The sequence below is a fragment of the Anabrus simplex genome, chromosome 2, assembly GCF_040414725.1.
Source record: "Anabrus simplex isolate iqAnaSimp1 chromosome 2, ASM4041472v1, whole genome shotgun sequence".
NCBI classification, from domain to species: Eukaryota; Metazoa; Arthropoda; class Insecta; order Orthoptera; family Tettigoniidae; genus Anabrus; species Anabrus simplex.
The window spans coordinates 842,144,525-842,162,575 of record NC_090266.1 but is presented as its reverse complement, the minus strand read 5'-3'; positions in this window follow the sequence as shown (position 1 = coordinate 842,162,575).

Genomic DNA, 18,051 nt, shown 5'->3' with positions numbered 1-18,051 from the left:
TGATAATTATCTGTAACGAGAAACCAGGCAAACGACCTGCTACTCTTTAACATGCCGAAAGCCAGCTCCATCACGTCAACCATGAAACATGATGCACGTATGGCATGATATTGCTTACATCCGTGCACGTGAAGAAACAGTAGTCAGAACAGCAGTAGAAGCCTCTGAAAGGTGTACTATTTACCTACAAACATTGCCTTTCTCTACTTAAATTAGCAACAATAGAGTGGTTTTAATAATTTTTTTTGCTAGTGGCTTTACGTCGTACCAACACAGATAGGTCTTATGGCGACGATGGGATAAGAAAGGCCTAGGAAATGGAAGGAAGCGGTCGTGGCCTTAATTAAGGTACAGCCCCAGCTTTTGCTTGGTGAGAAAATGGGAAACCACGGAAAACCATCTTCAGGGCTGCCGACACTGTGATTCGAACCCACTATCTCCCGGATGCAAGCTCACGGCCTCGCGCCTCTAACCGCACGGCCAACTCGCCAGGTAGTATTTTTTACTATGGCGTATGGCATCAGATGCGGCCTGCTGCAGGTTGACGCTGTATAGGCTACCTGCGCGTCTATGAGGATAGGGCCCTACCATTGATGATTCTAATAATGAAGTCACACACACCCCCAGTTCCTGAGCCATCGGGATTAATCAATTAAGTTTAAAATCCCAGACCGGATCCTGAATCGAACCAGGGACTCCTTGAACCAAAGGCCAGCACTCTAACCATTTAGCCAGGGAGTCGGACTAAAGTAAACTCATATGCTCATCCCGTGCAGGTGCAGCTCTTTTCAGGCACACCCTCAGTGGAGGTGAGCTGGGCGAACCATTTTAACCACACACCAGCCCTGCCAATCTTGAATTTCTGGCAGTACCTAGAATCCAACCCGGGTCTCCGAGGATGGCAGCTAATAGCACTAACCGTTACGCTATTGAGTTGGACGACGAAAATCTTTATAATATAGTGTTCTTTGTTACCTGTTTGATGAGCAAACCTTATTTCAATCACACACCGGAGATGGATCGGGGTTTCATGTAAAGGGGAAGAACCTAATCTTCGAACTTGCTCCTGTATTACATTTGTCTATTATATGAATGGTTTGCTTGCAAGCCACCAAGAAAATTGTATGTTACCGTAACTTATTTCTCCGTTCTTCGCCACACTCCACGAAGATATTACGTTAATACCTTCATTGAAGTGTCGAATCAGCCAAGCCCAGAAAGAAGCACATTCGCACAAACCACCTCGGAATATCTGTTGGCATAGAGAAGTGCACGTTATTGATGACCAAGGTGCACCTATATACATTCTAAATGAAGCGAAGCAAGTACTCTATTACTCCAGCGTTCTTCATATGTTCGTATTTTGAGATGATGAGCACATGGACTCTTCCTGCATGTGCTCCGATATATTGGAAACTCGTTTGGTAAACAATAAAAAGATTCAACTCCTCGCGGGGCACAAAATGTCTACGCGTCTATATCCATATTTACAGGTTAGATAGGTCAGGTCAGACTGTTGTAAAATTTGTGCCTTTTACCTCAATAATCGCGACGACGTAGGACGCAAGCACTGACCTTTTTCATCAATATCTGCTCTACATAAAACTTTCTATGATCATCAATGTAGTTGTGACCCCACATATCCTATTACAATAATACTGACCGATGAATGTAAGACATTAAGTCACCAAGTGAAAGACCGAAATTTCAATCTGTCTTATACAAAGAGATCACATATGCTTTACTACGGCGGGAGCGTCGTTTTCTCCTAGGGCGAGTACCCAGCTTGTTCGTCGCGTGTGGGAAGCGGGCGACGAGGTATGCCATCACTGGTTTTATTCTCTGACCCCAGCATTTGTTTTTGTGTGCGTACGTATCTCAGATAGCTGACTCTGTACACGGGTCCGAAGTCGCAGTCGTTTTCAGCTGTTCCCAAGTGCGTGTGTGTCTTGTTCCTTTCTGAATTCTGTTCTTAATCATACCGGGTATTGTAGCTCGTGCAAAGCATGTCATTATGTACGACTCATGTGTGTTAACTCAGTCTGCTCGTGAAGTGCAAGAACGGATTCAAGAAAGATTTCCATGTGTATACGTTCGAAGTCGTAAAACAGCCCATAGTGTTTATAATGAATTTCAGGAAACGTATATAATAAATGTGGTACATGCCCTTCAAACAGGCGAACCTGAACGTAGACGTGCATTTTGTGAATGGATTTTGGAAATAATAATAATAATAATAATAATAATAATAATAATAATATTAATAATTGATATACGACCCACTAACTATTTTTACGGTCTTCGGAGTCGCCGAGGTGCCAGAATTTAGTCACGCAGGAGTTCATTACGTGGCAGTGAAACTACCAACACGAGGTTGACGTGTTTGAGCACCGTCAAATACCACCGGATTGAGCCAGGATCGAACCTGCCAAGTTGGGAAGAGAAGGCCAGCGCCTCAACCATCTGAACCACTCAGGCCGGCTTGGAATATAATTATATACAGTGGACAAATAGGTACACGTAACCTTGGAGTATCATTCTTGAATAATTACCCAGCGATGCATTTGATCTCCTTTCCCTCTACGAAACTGCTTCTCTGCCCCACCACCTTTCTCTCGTTAAAGGTAGGTCTGTGTGCCGTCAGGCACAAGTGCAGACCTAAATAATATTTTTTTAATAAAATAAATTATCCCGAAGACAAATAATATTCGATGACTAAAATACAGTTATTCCAACTCATTTAGTGGAGGAAGGGGCACATACCTTTCCCCCATAAGGAAAACACTCCCTTTCAAATTGGTGGATATGCGGGAGAAAAATATAGGCTATCAAAGCTTTTTTTACATCGGTATTCGAATGCTGGTAATATTACAGACATTTTTTTTTGCTAGGGGCTTTACGTCGCGCCGACACAGATAGGTCTTATGGCGACGATGGGATAGGAAAGGCCTAGGATTTGGAAGGAAGCGGCCTTGGCCTTAATTGAGGTACAGCCCCAGCATTTGCCTGGTGTGAAAATGGGAAACCATGGAAAACCATTTTCAGGGCTGCCGATAGTGGGATTCGAACCTACTATCTCCCGGATGCAAGCTCACAGCCGCGCGCCTCTACGCGCACGGCCAACTCGCCCGGGATTACAGACATTACATAAGATACAACTTATTTTAGAACACTCAGTTAGTACAAACATTTCAAACCAACTGGTCTTTATTCATCCTTTCCATTATCATAAGACTATAGATTTAAACAGTAACGAGGAAATACTCGTGTGGTAGGAGAATTAGTTCTTAAGTGAACAGTTACCCAGCTAATGCGGGAAACCTCTTGTTACTCGAGTATCCACGAATCACCCGAATGCACAAGAGTAACCCTGGGGTAACCAGGTATCACAAGCCTTATTTCATACTAATCAAACAGAGAGGAATAATGCACGAATAATCTCATTCCTGTCTACCTTTCTGGTCTAAGAGGCCAACTTTCATATTTCAATTTAAAATACGATGTTCCTTGAGAGTATAGAAGGCTCCTTCAACATTATTACATAACGTGTAGATAGCAGTACTTATCAGTTATTACTGAAAATAAAGACCTCTCGTCCTGATGAGAAAAGCTGTATAGCAAATATTAGCATTTTATAACGTAACGAACAAGTATACTTCCACAAAGGCACTTAATTCAACGAATATTTTAATACTCAGCAAGAGGAGGAAGTCATGAGTTTGTATTTCTACAGCTTGAGATTACATCATCTGTATGATTTCCAACGTGGAGCTAATGACGTATGCCGCGCTGCTTTCGACCACAGCGAGTTACACGTCACCCAGACCCTGCTGATAATATATTTCATTTAATATCTCCACTAATTATTATTATACAAAATAACGGACAATGGAAACGTGTGTGTTTTAATAACGTATATAAGACACACTAGTTTTCAAGACAATCATAACAATATTATGGCATTTATTAAAGGCTTAAGTAATCTGGTGCAATAAGTGGGTCGTGACTCACAGGTCCCGGTTCTCGACTATATAAGCTCAGCGAATAATACACCAGATATCCTACAACAGGTCAGATTCTGACCAGCTACGACCCTATGATAACAATAAAACAATCCAGTCGGTCGATTAGAACGGCGTCAAGTAATAGCACTCAAGGCCTCAATAGGCCGACGAGCTATAATTTTTCAACGTTCAGGCCCTACCTGTACCAATCAGACGGTCCCTGCACCAGATACCCAGTCAACGATCCAAAGGTGTACTTTGCTAGTCAGGACGTTGTTTACATCGCTAAGTCGCGTCAAGTATTGCGCGCGAAATTAAGTTAAACTTTCTGCGGTTGCAAATTACGAATCAACACTTGAGATATATCTCTTCGTGGGTACTCCATGTCGAGAACTTAGTTATATTCTACGGTAAGCTTAGAATACTTTTGATGTGATTAACTGATAACAGTTTCTTCGTATGCTTAAATCAATCCAAGACTTGAAATTTTAGGATAAAGCTTTTCTCCGTTCACCGGGACAGAACTTGTAATTTTCACTGATAATTATTTCTTCGAGGTAGTGCTCCAGAACTTTTAATCTTTTCAGTGTCATATTTATCCGTATTTTAAAATAGCGCTCGATAACTTGTAACTTTATGAACATCCTTCAGTAATGGTCAATTCTTCGTGATTCGAAGCAGCGCTCAAGAACTCACGTATTTAAACGGTGTAAATAATTTTCAAGTGTTTATTTCATTGTACAGATTCAGTTTAGGAATCGGATAGTATTTTCTCCCTGTGCGACTTCTAAGAAGTGTTTTATTGATTGGACAGTTTTCTAACGATGGATAGCCTTTAACATATTTCAGGTTAATATTGAAACTTAATTTATTTTCACGTCTCACATAAAATAACTGGCATTTATATTCAACACCAACGAACTTGTATTTTCTTCTTCTGCGCTCTTAGTAATGAATTAACCTCGAACTTCGCCAGGTGTAAGTAATTTAACTCATCGAAACGTGTGTTTATATCGAGACTTTTTTCACTACTTCTAAATAAATAATCCGCACCTATAAACGCCGTGTCTGCGATACGAGTCACAGTCATCAATCTCCGAGAACGTCCGCCGAAGGACCCTCATCACGGAATACGTGGTTGTATGGTGATGGCATGTGGATAAATGATTCCATGATGATTGCATCTGGATACGTGGTTCGACGGTGATGTCAACGGGAGGATACGCGGTCGCATGGTTTATGAAGGAATCTCGAAGGGATTCTTGGAGTACGCATCATCGAAGGAAGCTGTAAGTCTTTGTAAAGGTGATATGAACGTGTTGATTTAAACCAGAACGAAACAATCTCTATGCATATTTTTGGAAATAAACTTCTCTCCTTACCCTTTCCAGTGGTGTTCCGCATACGCCCTGCGTCTAACTGTTCATGCTCTTCAAGTTGGCCTCAAGTGCGGGCATTTCCTGGCACAGTATTCGGTAAACGATAAAAACAAATAATTTGTAAATTGAAGCACGACTGATACTTGCATATTATTATTATTATTATTATACAATTTTCTTTACATCGTATCAACACAGTTCCGTCTTATGACGACAATGGGATGAGAAAGGGCTAGGAGTGTGAAGGAAGCGGCCGTGACCTTATTAAGGTACAACCCCAGCATTTGCCTGGTGTGAAAATGAGAAACAATGGGAGACCATCTTCAGGGCTGCCGATAGAGGGATTCTAACCCACTATCTCCCGAATGCAAGCTCACAGCGGCGCGACCCTAAGCGCACGACCAACTTACCCGGTGTATTAAAAATTGAAGTACCAACAGTTCTTTCCTTTTGTGCTCTTACATTATATGACTAGCAGTTACCCGAGGCTTCGCTCGGGTGGATTTCGTAATCTGTTAACAGTAATCGTTCCTCGGTACTGTACTAAGACATTATTTGAAAATCGCTTAAGTATAAAACCTCACTGAAAAATTGAGTCCCATTTACCCCAGAAACTCTTTGGAAACCACGTTTATGTTATTGCCTTTGGGGCCTACGATGACCATGAGGCACAGATCTCTACATGTGAGGAACAGTCATCTCTCAAGTCGGAAAAAATGTTTATTTTTAAAAGAGATTCCAAATACCTCTTACCACGTCTGTAACATCTTCAGATTCTGAGATATATGTATCCTCATATAGAAGAAGTCAACTCTTTTTCCACCCCATCCCCCAACCTATTTGACCCCCCCCCCACGAAAATACGTGTTTCTTTACTTTTAAAGGAGAATTCAAATATCAATTTTCCCGTCTGTAACAATTTATGTTTCTGAGATATACTGTAGATATAGTTTTTTTTAATTCACCCCCTTTGTCACCTCTAATCACCCCCAGTAATTGGATTTACAAAAAAAAATTTAAAGGAGATTCAAAATACCAATTTTTACGTCTGTAACCTTTTACGTTTTTGAGATATAGATATGCTCATTTAAACAACTCATCGCCATTTTCACTCCCTTATCGGCGGAATATTAAAAATCTACCCTTAATAAGCACTTAGACTCTAATATAAATTTATCCCCAAACTTTCGTTTCTTTATGTTCAGTAGTTTCAGCTCGGCAATGATGAATCAATCAGTCAGGACATGTTATTATACAGGGTGTTAGGTGTATACGTGCAGATATTTCTTGTAGCAATAGAGAACGATGTGACGAACCACTATATATCAAACTTTTAGTAATCCGCGGAAGTTATTTTCGAGAGCAAAAGGATACGATGTTTTTAGAATAGGTAGTATGCCTTGTTCTGCGAATGAATAGCTTTCCGTTGATAACAGGCAAGTCACGCGCCATCCGTGCCAAACTGGTTTCTGTTTACGTTTCAGAGCAAATTCACTACTGTAACAGCTGAACGCTACCTGTGCAATGCCATGAGATGTTACGTAATATACTTGCCAAACTGGTTTTATGTTTACGAGCAACTGAACTACGATAACAGATGAAGGCTGCTACCGGTGTACACCATGTTACGTTACATTCTCGCCAGACTGGTTTTGTTGTTCTTAGTATTTAGTTTCCGTCTTAGGGGCGTCAGACAACCCTAGTTATCGGTTTCGGACCCTGGAGTTGTATCGAATTGTCAGCGTTAATACTGGTTCATTTGCTGTTACGTCATTTAGGGGATTGGGATATCTGTGGTCGTCAGCCCCATGGTCTACTGAGTATGAAAATGATCTGAAAGCCTGTGTCTTTACGCCAACGAAAGCAAGCATGGGATTGAAATGAATTAGGCAAGCACCGCCAACGTTTTACTCCAAATGAATAATGGACATGTTATACAAATAAATAAATTAAACGTACCTACATTTCGTGTTTCCTGCCGGGCTGTGTGGCTCAGACGGTTGAGGTGCTGGCCTTTTGACTCCAACCTCGCAGGTTCGAACCTGGCCCAGTCCGGTGATATTTGAATGTGCTCAGATACGTCATACTCCTCCTGCCGGTAGATTTAGTGGCACGTAAATAGAACCCCTGCGGGACTAAATTCCGGCACCTCATCGCCTCCGAAAACCGTAAACGTAACGCAAATACCATTATTATTATTATTATTTTTTGATTCGTTGTGCCCAGCTGTGGAGCGCGTTTGAACTTATTTTGCACAATGTTTCTTCTTCTTTTCTTCCCAATATCTCTTCAATTTTTCACTGTGTTCCTTTCTGCGTGTTTCTGTCCAGCCTGTATTTTTTCTTGTTGGTTTCTCTGCAAATTTATGTTAGTTTACTAAGCTTCTAAATTTCATTCTATCTTGAATGGTTTCGTCCTCGATACCCATTTCTTGTAGATCTTCATGAATTTCTGCTAACCAATTGTTGCGGATTTTCAGGGTTAGAGCTAGATTTAGAATTTTCTTTGTCAGCCTGTTGTTATCCATTCTGTGTAGGTGTCCGTAGAATTTTAGTCGTCTCTTTCTGATGGTATCTGTGATTTTTTCTGTGAATCGAAAAATTTCGTGTGGTTTCTTTTTCATCCTAATTCCATTTTCGAACTTTGGTCCTAGGATTTTTCTGAGAGTTTTCCTCTCTTGTTTCTCAATGCTTTTCATTTGTGACCTGCCGCCAATGATCAGTGTTTCAGATGCATAAAGTGCCTCTGGTTTGATGACTGTATTGTAGTGTCGTAATTTTGCATTTTTTGATATACATCTTTTGTTGTATCTGTTCCATGTGATTTTGTAAGCCCTTTGCAGTTTAGCAGTTCTTTCTTTGTTAGCTTCCTGATTTAACCCTGCTGGCTGAATAATTTCACCTAGATACTTGAATTTGTCTACTTGGGAAATTATTCCACAATTGGTGATTAATGGTTGATTGTCGAATCTTGATTTAGTTCCTTCCATAAACTGCGTCTTTTCAAATGAAATTTGAAGTCCGGTTTTTGCAGCTATTTCATTCAATTTTTCTATGGATTGGATTGCTTCTTGTCTGTTGTTCGAAAGGATCGCAAGGTCATCTGCGAAAGCTAAGCAGTCAAGGTGAATTTTGTCTTTAAGAAGTCTGCCAATGTTTATACCTTTAGTTTCTTTTCTCCATTCACGAATCACTTTTTCCAAAACTAAATTGAATAGTACTGGGGATAGTCCATCTCCCTGTCGGACGCCAGTTCTGATTTCGAACGGTTCAGAAATTTCTCCCAAGAACTTAACTTTTGATGTTGTGTTGGTCAGAGTTTGTTTAATCAATTCCCTCGTTTTCCTGTCGACTTGAAATTCCTCTAGTATGTTGAACAGGGTCTGCCGATCTATGGAATCACACGCTTTTTTGAAGTCAACAAAGGTTATTACTGTTTGTTTGGTTTTGCGAATCTGTAGTATGGTTTTTAGGTTTAGGATTTGTTCTGCGCAGGATCTCCCTTTTCGGAATCCAGCAATCTCCGATCAGGTGGTCTGTTTGTTGCTCTAATCTATTAAGTAGAGCTTTAGAGAAGATTTTATATACGAGTGAGAGGAGAGAAATTCCTCTGTAGTTATTAATATCTGATTTGTCTCCTTTCTTGTGAAGTGGGTGAATCAATGCACATTTCCAATCCTCCGGAATTTCTTCAGAAAACCAAATGTCCTGTAAGATTTTTTGAATACTCTGGGCCAGTTTGTCACCACCAATTTTCAACATTGCAGCGATTATTCCATCTTCTCCTGGTGCTTTGTTGTCTTTTAAACCTCTGATTATTTGTTTGACTTCTTGTAATGTGGGGGGTTCTGAATCTGGATTAGGTGTTGGTTTTTCATAGGTGAATTGTTCCTTTGGAGATTCACAGTTTAAAAGGTCCATGAAATGGTTTGCTGGGAGTTCACAATTTCCCTTATTACTTGTTTCTAAAGTCCCATCTGTACGTTTGAAACAGAGACTAGGTGCGTGGTAATTGGATAATTCTTCTCTGAATGTTCTGTATAAGTTCCGTGTATTGTTTTTCTTGAAATCTTCTATTTCTACCAGTCTGTTTTGATCATATTTTCGTTTTTCAGATCTGATGATTTTTGAGGTTTGTTTCTGTGATTTGAAGAATTCATCACGATTTTGATCAGTTTTATGGGAACTCCAGTTTAGCCAGGACCTAATTCTGACTTCTATGGCCTTACATAAAATCAGCTTCATGGTCCGTATCGCACTTCAATAGATTCACAATTAAGTATTTATTTATTTTCCACCTAGTCTTGTCAATCTTATGTTAATTTTAAGGACACTTCCTCTAAAGCATTACTTTGTCAATTTTATATATTTTTCATCTAAACAGTGTTATGTGGCTGAAGAAGTTGATAATATACGAAACATGTACCACTTTTGACCATTAAAAATTGCCTTAAGCAATCATTGTATCGACTAGGTGGAAAATAAATAAATACTTAATTGTGAATTCTATGGCCTTGTCACAGGTGTCATTCCACCACCTGTGTTTGCGTTTCCTTGGGGGATTGCTGATGTTTTGTGAAGCTTTCAAGAGTGTGTCCTTGAGTTCTAGCCAGTTTGAAGGAGCATCGTTGGAGATATTCGCAAGGAAATTGTCTGAGTTCTGTCTCAGAAATTCAGGGTCGATTCTTGGGTTTCTGATTGTTTTGGTTTTCTTCCTGTTGGGTTGAAACTTTACTTTAACAAGAGATAGGTGGTGGTCGGAGTCAATAATTCCCTTTTTGACTTTAACGTTCATAATTTCTTTTTGGTTTTTCTTGGAAATAGCCACGTGGTCTAGTTGAAATTCTCCTAAATGCATGTTCGGGGATCTCCATGTCATTTTCTTTTGTGGAAGTGCCAGGAAATGGGTTGACATCAATTTTAGATCGAAATTCTCGCAGAAGCCAATTAAACGTTCTCCATTTTTATTGGTTCTTTTGTGAGCAGGGTAAAGTCCTACAGTGGTCCTAAATTTCTCCTCTTTGCCAATTTGTGCATTGAAGTCCCCCAGCAGAATTTTGACATGATGTTTTGGAACTTTGGCTGTAGTTTCTTCTAGTAATTCCCAGAAGTCATCTACCTTCTGTGGGTCTTTTTGATTGTAATTGTTTGCAGGTGTATGTGCATTGATTAGTGTATAAGCTTTGTTTCCTGATTTGACTGTCATTAGCGAAATTCTTTCAGAAGGAGATGCAAAGTGTAATACCGAATTTGTGATATTTTTTCTCACTGCAAAACCAGTGCCAAATTGTAATATTTTGTTAGGGAGGAGGGTAGCTGGTTTACCTTTATAAATTTTATAGTTTCCTGATTCAAAATGATTTTCGTCACTGTACCTAGTTTCTTGGAGTGCCAGAATTTGGGTGTTGAGTTGGTCTAATGTGTCTGTTAAGTGCTTCAACTTTCCAATTTTGCGAAGCGTGTTGATGTTTAAAGTGCCAATAAAATGTTTTTCCTTTGGGCGAAGAGATTTGGGAAGCTCCGATACATTCCCGCATGATGTTCTCGGTCCCCCAGAATCCGATGACCGAGAAAACCTAGTATGAATACTAGGGCCTGGGGTAGTAGTATCATTAACTGACGTTGCCATCATGCTAGTAAGTTGAAGATAATGGGGAGATTGATCTTTGTCAATCTCATAGTTACAACCAAGGTATTGAGCCTCAGAGGTTGCCTCAAGACTACTCGCCAATAATGTCTGCCCAGAAAATACTTCTCATCGTTTATAAGTATGGATCTCGACAGTTGTATAATGTCCTAATTATGATGGTTTGCAAAATTTGCTTTACGTCACACCGACACAGATAAGTCTTATGGCGGCGATGGGACAGAAAATGGGTAGAAGTGAGAAGGAAGCGTTCGTGGCTTTAATAAAGGTTCAGCTCCAGCATTTTCCTGATGTGAAAATGGAAAACCACGGAGAACCATCTTCAGGGCTGTCGACAGTGGAGTTCGAACCCTGTATCTCCCCAATGAAAGTTCACAATTTCGCGCCCCTAACCGCACGAACAACGTATTCCAAGCTCTAATGACGGGCTGAGTACGTCGGACGATAGAGCGCTGGTATTCCGATCCTATCTTGGCAGGTTCGATGGAGGGTCAATTCGGGGGAATTTGAAGGTGCTGAAATACGCCAGTTCCGTGTCTGTAGATTTACTTGCATTAAGAAAAGTCCTGCGGTACAACATTCCGGCAACTCGGCGTCTTCAAAACCCGTCAAAGTAGTTATTGGGACGTAAAATATTACATTATTATTTCGTGCTTGCAAACGAAAAGCATATGTGTAATGATGAAATAAAGCATAACTTACTGCTGCCATTGCAATGCTAAATAAATTTATCAAAACAAAAGTGGCCAGTCTGAGTTGCTCAGACGTTTAAAGCACTGGTTTCTTGGTTCCAACTTAGCAGGCTCGATCTTGGTTCAGTCCGGTGGCATTCGAAGGTGCTCATATACGTCAGCCTCGTGTCGGTAGATTTACTGGCGGGACTAAACTCCTGCGGGACTAAATTACAGCGCCTCCAGAAACAGTACGAGTAGTTAGTGGGACGTAAAGCAAATAACATTACCGGTATTATTATTATTATTATTATTATTCAGTCTTATTATTATTGCTACTACTCATATTGAACTTCTTCTTACTCTTTTCCTCGTCTGATTATTATTATTATTATTATTATTATTATTATTCACATGTTCATACTTTCGTCTTATTCCTCTTTTTACTCTCCTTTTACGTCGTATACTTGTTATTCATATTTGATGTTTTGTTATGGATATTATTGTTATTTTTATATTATTATTATTATTATTATTATTATTATTATTATTATTATTATTATTATTATTATTATTATTATTATTATTATTTAGATTTAGTTTATTTCGTTTATTTATAACTTCTCTTTAGCTTCATGTGACACAATACTTTTTCCGTCTTAATTCACCTTTTGTGTCGTGTGCCGGTGTACATCTATGGTTCTGTCCTGTGCTTCAAGACAGTGCTGCAAGATCTGTGTTTGTATCCCCAGCCCGGGTTGCGTTTCGTTTCTCATGTGTCACTTTTACATCTTACGTTCTGTTACACGTTTAAATTTGGCCTTGTGATACATCGCCTTTAATCTGCTCTGTAGCCTTTAAGAGTGTAGCATGGTCAATGAACTCAGTGCTTGTTTTGTTCACATATCTGGACTAAGAACTCGTCTCACTCGGCACAGCAAGTTCAAGGCCAACCACTTCTCTCTGTTTATTTACCCAGGTATGTATGTCAACATTGTACTATGTCAACATGGTACCATGTCAACATGGTACCATGAAAATTTACTCAATGAACGGGGTGTTTGGGGGGTCTCTGTCCTGGGTGGCGTGTTCTGCGGGCCTCCTCTGGGGTCCGTGTTGTTGCTGCGGTTATCTCTCTGCGCGGTCAGGTATTTACTAACATGTTCAATTCAATTTATTATAATGTACAAGACATACGTCCAACTTGAATTATTTCATCCTCACAACTCTACTTCCTTACTCCATGGCCCAAGAGCTACACATATAGCTGACGGCCCACCCACCCCTCTACGAGGTGTGGGAATGAAATAACTAATAACTAATTTGATTGAATTTTTTCCTATTTCGTAGTGATGAATATAAAACAAGCATTTTTTGAATTTTTATACGTGTTAATAATGATGATGAAGATTGCTGTTTTAAGGTCATCGGCCCTTAAAAACGCAAAGTGTCTTCTGTTTTAACTCGTAGTGAATAGGAAACAAAGTATAAGTTCCTCGAACACACATAATGAACCAAAAAACCAAGCTCGATAGCTGCAGTCGCTTCAGTGCGGCCAGTATCCAGTATTCGAGAGATAGTAGGTTCGAACTCCTCTGTCGGTAGCCCTAAAGACGGTTTTCCGTGGTTTGCCTTGTTCACACCAGGCAAATGCTGGTGCTGTTCCTTAATTAAAGCCACGGTTGCTTTTTCACGATCCTAGCCCTTTCCTATCCCGTCGTCGCCGTAAAGTCTATCTGTGTCGTGGCGACGTACATCAACTCGTAAACAAATGGTAATCAGCTGTCAAAGACTCTGCACCTGTTGAATATGGTCAGGATGCACTCGCTCTTCATGCAGTGTCCTACGTATGGTCCAAGTTGGTACACCAACGGCACGTGTTATACTACGCGTACGGCGCCCGGGATCATCGTTTATTATTGTTAGGATCCCCGGCTGCATGGCAAAACGGTTAGCGTGCTGGCCTCCGGTTACAGGGTCCCAGGTTCGATTCCCGGCAGGGTCGGTAATTTTAACCATCATGGTTAATTTCCCTGGCATGGAGCTGGGTCTATGTGTTGTCTTCATCCTCATTTCATTCTCATGAAGATGCGCAGGTCACCTGCGGGAGTCGAATCAAAAGACATGCACCTGGCGAGCCGAAACCGTCCTGGGATCTCCCGGCACTAAAAGCCATACGCCATTCCATTTCCGTTGTCAAGATGTCTTCTTCCGCGTCTAGAATTACACGTGGCCGTTTAGGCCATCGCTTCTGAAAGGGTGATGTAATACAACCTGTATCGCGGTTACGCTGCAGTACAGCAAGTATCGTTGCTGGATTCGGCAGCCGTCTGTTGGGAAGCCTTTTCCGATACATTCATGGAGGGCGACCCGTGTTCTGTTCTGCCACACGATACACTAGCAGCATATCATGGTATTCGTGGTATTCATACACTGGCATTATTCATATACTACTACTACTACTACTACTACTACTACTACTACTACGAAGTAACTCGCGTGCTAGTACGGACTAGTGCATTTGTCAAACTGCCTACGTGGAATATTCTGCCACAGTGTAATTTCAATGCCATGGATTCTTGGGAGACCAACTCGCCGTATGCAGAAACACCCCGTATTGACGTGTACGTAAATAAAGTTTCTTACGTCAACGAAAGAATGCATGGGATAGGATTTCCAAGTGAGTAGTATCAGAATTGAATTGTCAAAGCACATCGAACGTTTTGCTTCATACCAACAAGGGACATGTTATGAAAATAAATAAATTAAACGTACTTTCCGTTCGTGCTTCCAAACTAAAAGAACATGTTTAATGGTAAATTAAAGCATTTTGCTTTTGCAGTGCCTATTAAACGTATCAAAATAAACGTTGCCAGGCTGAGGGGCTCAGACGGTTCAAGCTCTGGTTTCATGAACTTAGCAGGCTCGATCCTGGCTCAGTCCGCTGGTATTTGAAGGTGCTGAAATACGTCCGTTTCTGATCGGTAGAATCACAGGCACGTTAAAGGATACCTGTGGGCGAAATTCCGAAACCCCGCGTCTCCATTGGCACGTAAACATTTACTATTATTTTTATTATTATGATCATTGTCCGACTCCTTGGCTGAATGGTCAGCGTACTGGCCTTCGGTTCAGAGGGTTTCGGGTTCAATTCCCGGCCGGGTCGGGGATTTTAACCTTAATTGGTTAATTCCAATGGCCCGAGGGCTGGGTGTTTGTGAAGTCCCAACATCCCTGCAACTCACACACCACACATAACACTACCCTTCACCACATTAACACGCAGTTACCTATTCATTGCCGATGCCGCCCACCCTCATCGGAGGGTCTGCCTTACAAGGGCTGCAATCAGCTAGTAATAGCCACACGAAATTTATTAAATTATTATTATTATTATTATTATTATTATTATTATTATTATTATTATTATTATTATTATTATTATTATTATTATTATTATTATTATTATTATTATTACGGAAGTTCTAATTAAGCGGGTCCATTACAGTCATTTTTTGAAAAGTGGTACGAGGGCTGGAACGGAGTCCACTAAGCCTCGGGAGGTCAAATGATTAGAGGTGGTTCGATTCGCCTCCTCACCCATCCCGAAAGTGGTTCCCCGTAGTTTTCCACTTCTCCAGGCAAATGCCGCGATGCTACCTAGCTTAAGACTACGGCCGCTTCCTTCCGTCTTCCTTGTCTATCCCTTCCCATCCCCCCACAACGCCCCTGTTCAGCATAGCAGGTGAGGCCGCCTGGGCGAGGTACTGGTCATTCTCCCCAGTTTTATCCCCGACCCAATGTCTCACGCTCCAGGACACTACCCTTGAGGCGGTAGAGGTGGGGTCGCTTGCTGAGTCGCAGCGAAAACCAACCCTGGAGGGTAAACGGATTAGAAATAAGAACAATAAACCTTCTATTACAAATGCCCGGCGGCAATTCCACAGTAGCTCTTTTTCCTTCGTGCAATCTTCACGATGGATGCAACTACGGTTTTTTGAAATTTGTCTCATTAATAACAATTTCGCTGAATACTTATAGCCTTTTCTTTCAGTGTCCACCATCCTTTCATTGACCTGAAAAATTTATGAATAAGCATAGGCAACTCGCATTGTCTATTGTCAGAAATTCATCATAGACTGTCGCAGTAACAGCACAGAAATATTGCGCTCATTTTTCATTTACTTATCAACTATTTGCTTTCATTTTGTCAGCTTGGATAACTGAGTAATGCCATTGACGTCTTATAAATCACACACAACTACACAACACTTGATTAGCATGCATGTGCTGGTACGGATCTTCGACGTCACTGTAAGGTTTCTGTGTACTTTTCACACAGACTACCCTAGACCGGTTTTCGAGTACAGCAAGTGGCCAGGCACGTGAGTCAACCTCCCCTACTTGCCAAGCCTTTAGGGGAAGTGCACAACAACATGTGTTGGCCTGCGATAAGAAACAGGTTCAACAAGCCCTATACTCTGCTACTGTACTTCCACTACGCGTGGACAGAATGACGTAACCGGCTTATCCTGCTACGGCCGTTCAAAACACATTAGGGCCTGAAATATTTGGCTCAGTTTTGGGAAAACTAATAGGACAAGGTAAAAAGTACATAGCATATATTGTGAGATATATTTTTCTTTGCCGACTACCTTAATATCTGCACGTATACCCCTAACAGCCTGTATATTGATAGATAGATAGATAGATAGATAGATAGATAGATAGATAGATAGATAGATAGATAGATAGATAGATAGATAGATAGATAGATAGATAGATAGATAACGTCTCAGATATTGAAATCGAGTAACATTAGTTCCATCGGTAAAGAAAACTCACGACGGTTCAATGTAGTGAATAACATTTATATCAACCTACATGAAATTAAGTCCCATGAAAGTTTGCTTCTGAATCAAAAAGCCATTTGGTGTCAAACCGGAGTAGGAGGTGGTCAAAGGAGATCGAACATGAAAACTGAACTTAAACAATCTGGCAGAATTAAGGTGAATCAATGTCAGGTTCAGTTAGGAGGGCGTTATCAGCTCCATTAGGTCTTCGGCAAACATTTATTGATTTACTGATAAATTAGTTTTATTGAGTTATCGATCGATTAGTAGGTGGATTGATCGATTACTTGGCTGTTTTCATAAATGCATATACAATGTATGCGATAGAAGTTAATGTAGTATATTTAAGCAGATTTAAAGGAAAAATCACGCTTGGAATCTTACGTGACCTTTGATATCGTAACCATAATCATGGGATTTTCAGTTCTACGTGAAATGCCAACTACAAGAACGTGACTTTTTATTTCAAAAAATCCTTAAGCATTGGCCAGGAGTGAGTCAGTGGTTGGTTTTGTGGGAATCTAGTTATCTAGCCTCTAGATTAACTTCTACCAAACTTGATGCATAAACTAGAGGTTTAATTCAAGATATTTCGTGTCAAAGGTGAATATATCGAAAAATATTAGACAGCAGTTGCCTGTTCTGGCAAATTTAACAATGTACACACTTGAAGTCCTGACATTCCAATTTATATCCAGCAGTACCTTCCCTGCGAACCATGTGATCTTGTCGCGGTGGGGAGGTTTACGTGTCCCAATGAAGCAGATAGCCGAGCCGCAGTTGCAACCATATCGGATAAGTATACGTCGAGAAATCAGACTAATGAATGGGTCATCGAAAGAGGGGTAACAGCCTTGCCGAAGTAGAAGGGTGGCAGTCTAGATGATTGACTGATATGGCCTTGTAATAGTACTCAACATGGCTTAGCTGTGTTGATACTGCCACACGGCTGAAAGCAATGGGAAACTACAGTCGTAACTAACTCCCGAGGACATGCAGCTCTCTCCGTATGAATAATGTACTGGTGATGGCTTCCTCTCGGGTAAAATATTACGAAGTTGAAATAGGCCTCCATTCGGATCTCCGGGAGGGGACTGCACGAGAGGGGGCGATCATCAGAAACATGGATGCTGACATTCTGCGAGTTGGAGCGTGGAATGTTAGAAAGTTTGAATAGATGTGGTAGGTTAGAAAATCTGTAAAAGGAGATGGATAGACTAATGTTAAATATAGTTGGTATAACTGAAGTACGTTGGCTGGAAGAGCAGCATTTTTGGTCAGGCGACTACAGAATTATCAACACAAAATCAAACAGGGGAAATGCAGGAGTTGGTTTAACAATGATTAAGAAACTAGGGCAGTGGGTAAGCTACTACGACCAGTATAATGAAAGAATTATTCTTGTCAGGATAGACACCAGACCAATGCCCACCACAATAGTGCAGGTCTGTATGTCTACTAGTACAGCGGATGATTAGGAAATCGAAAGAATATATGA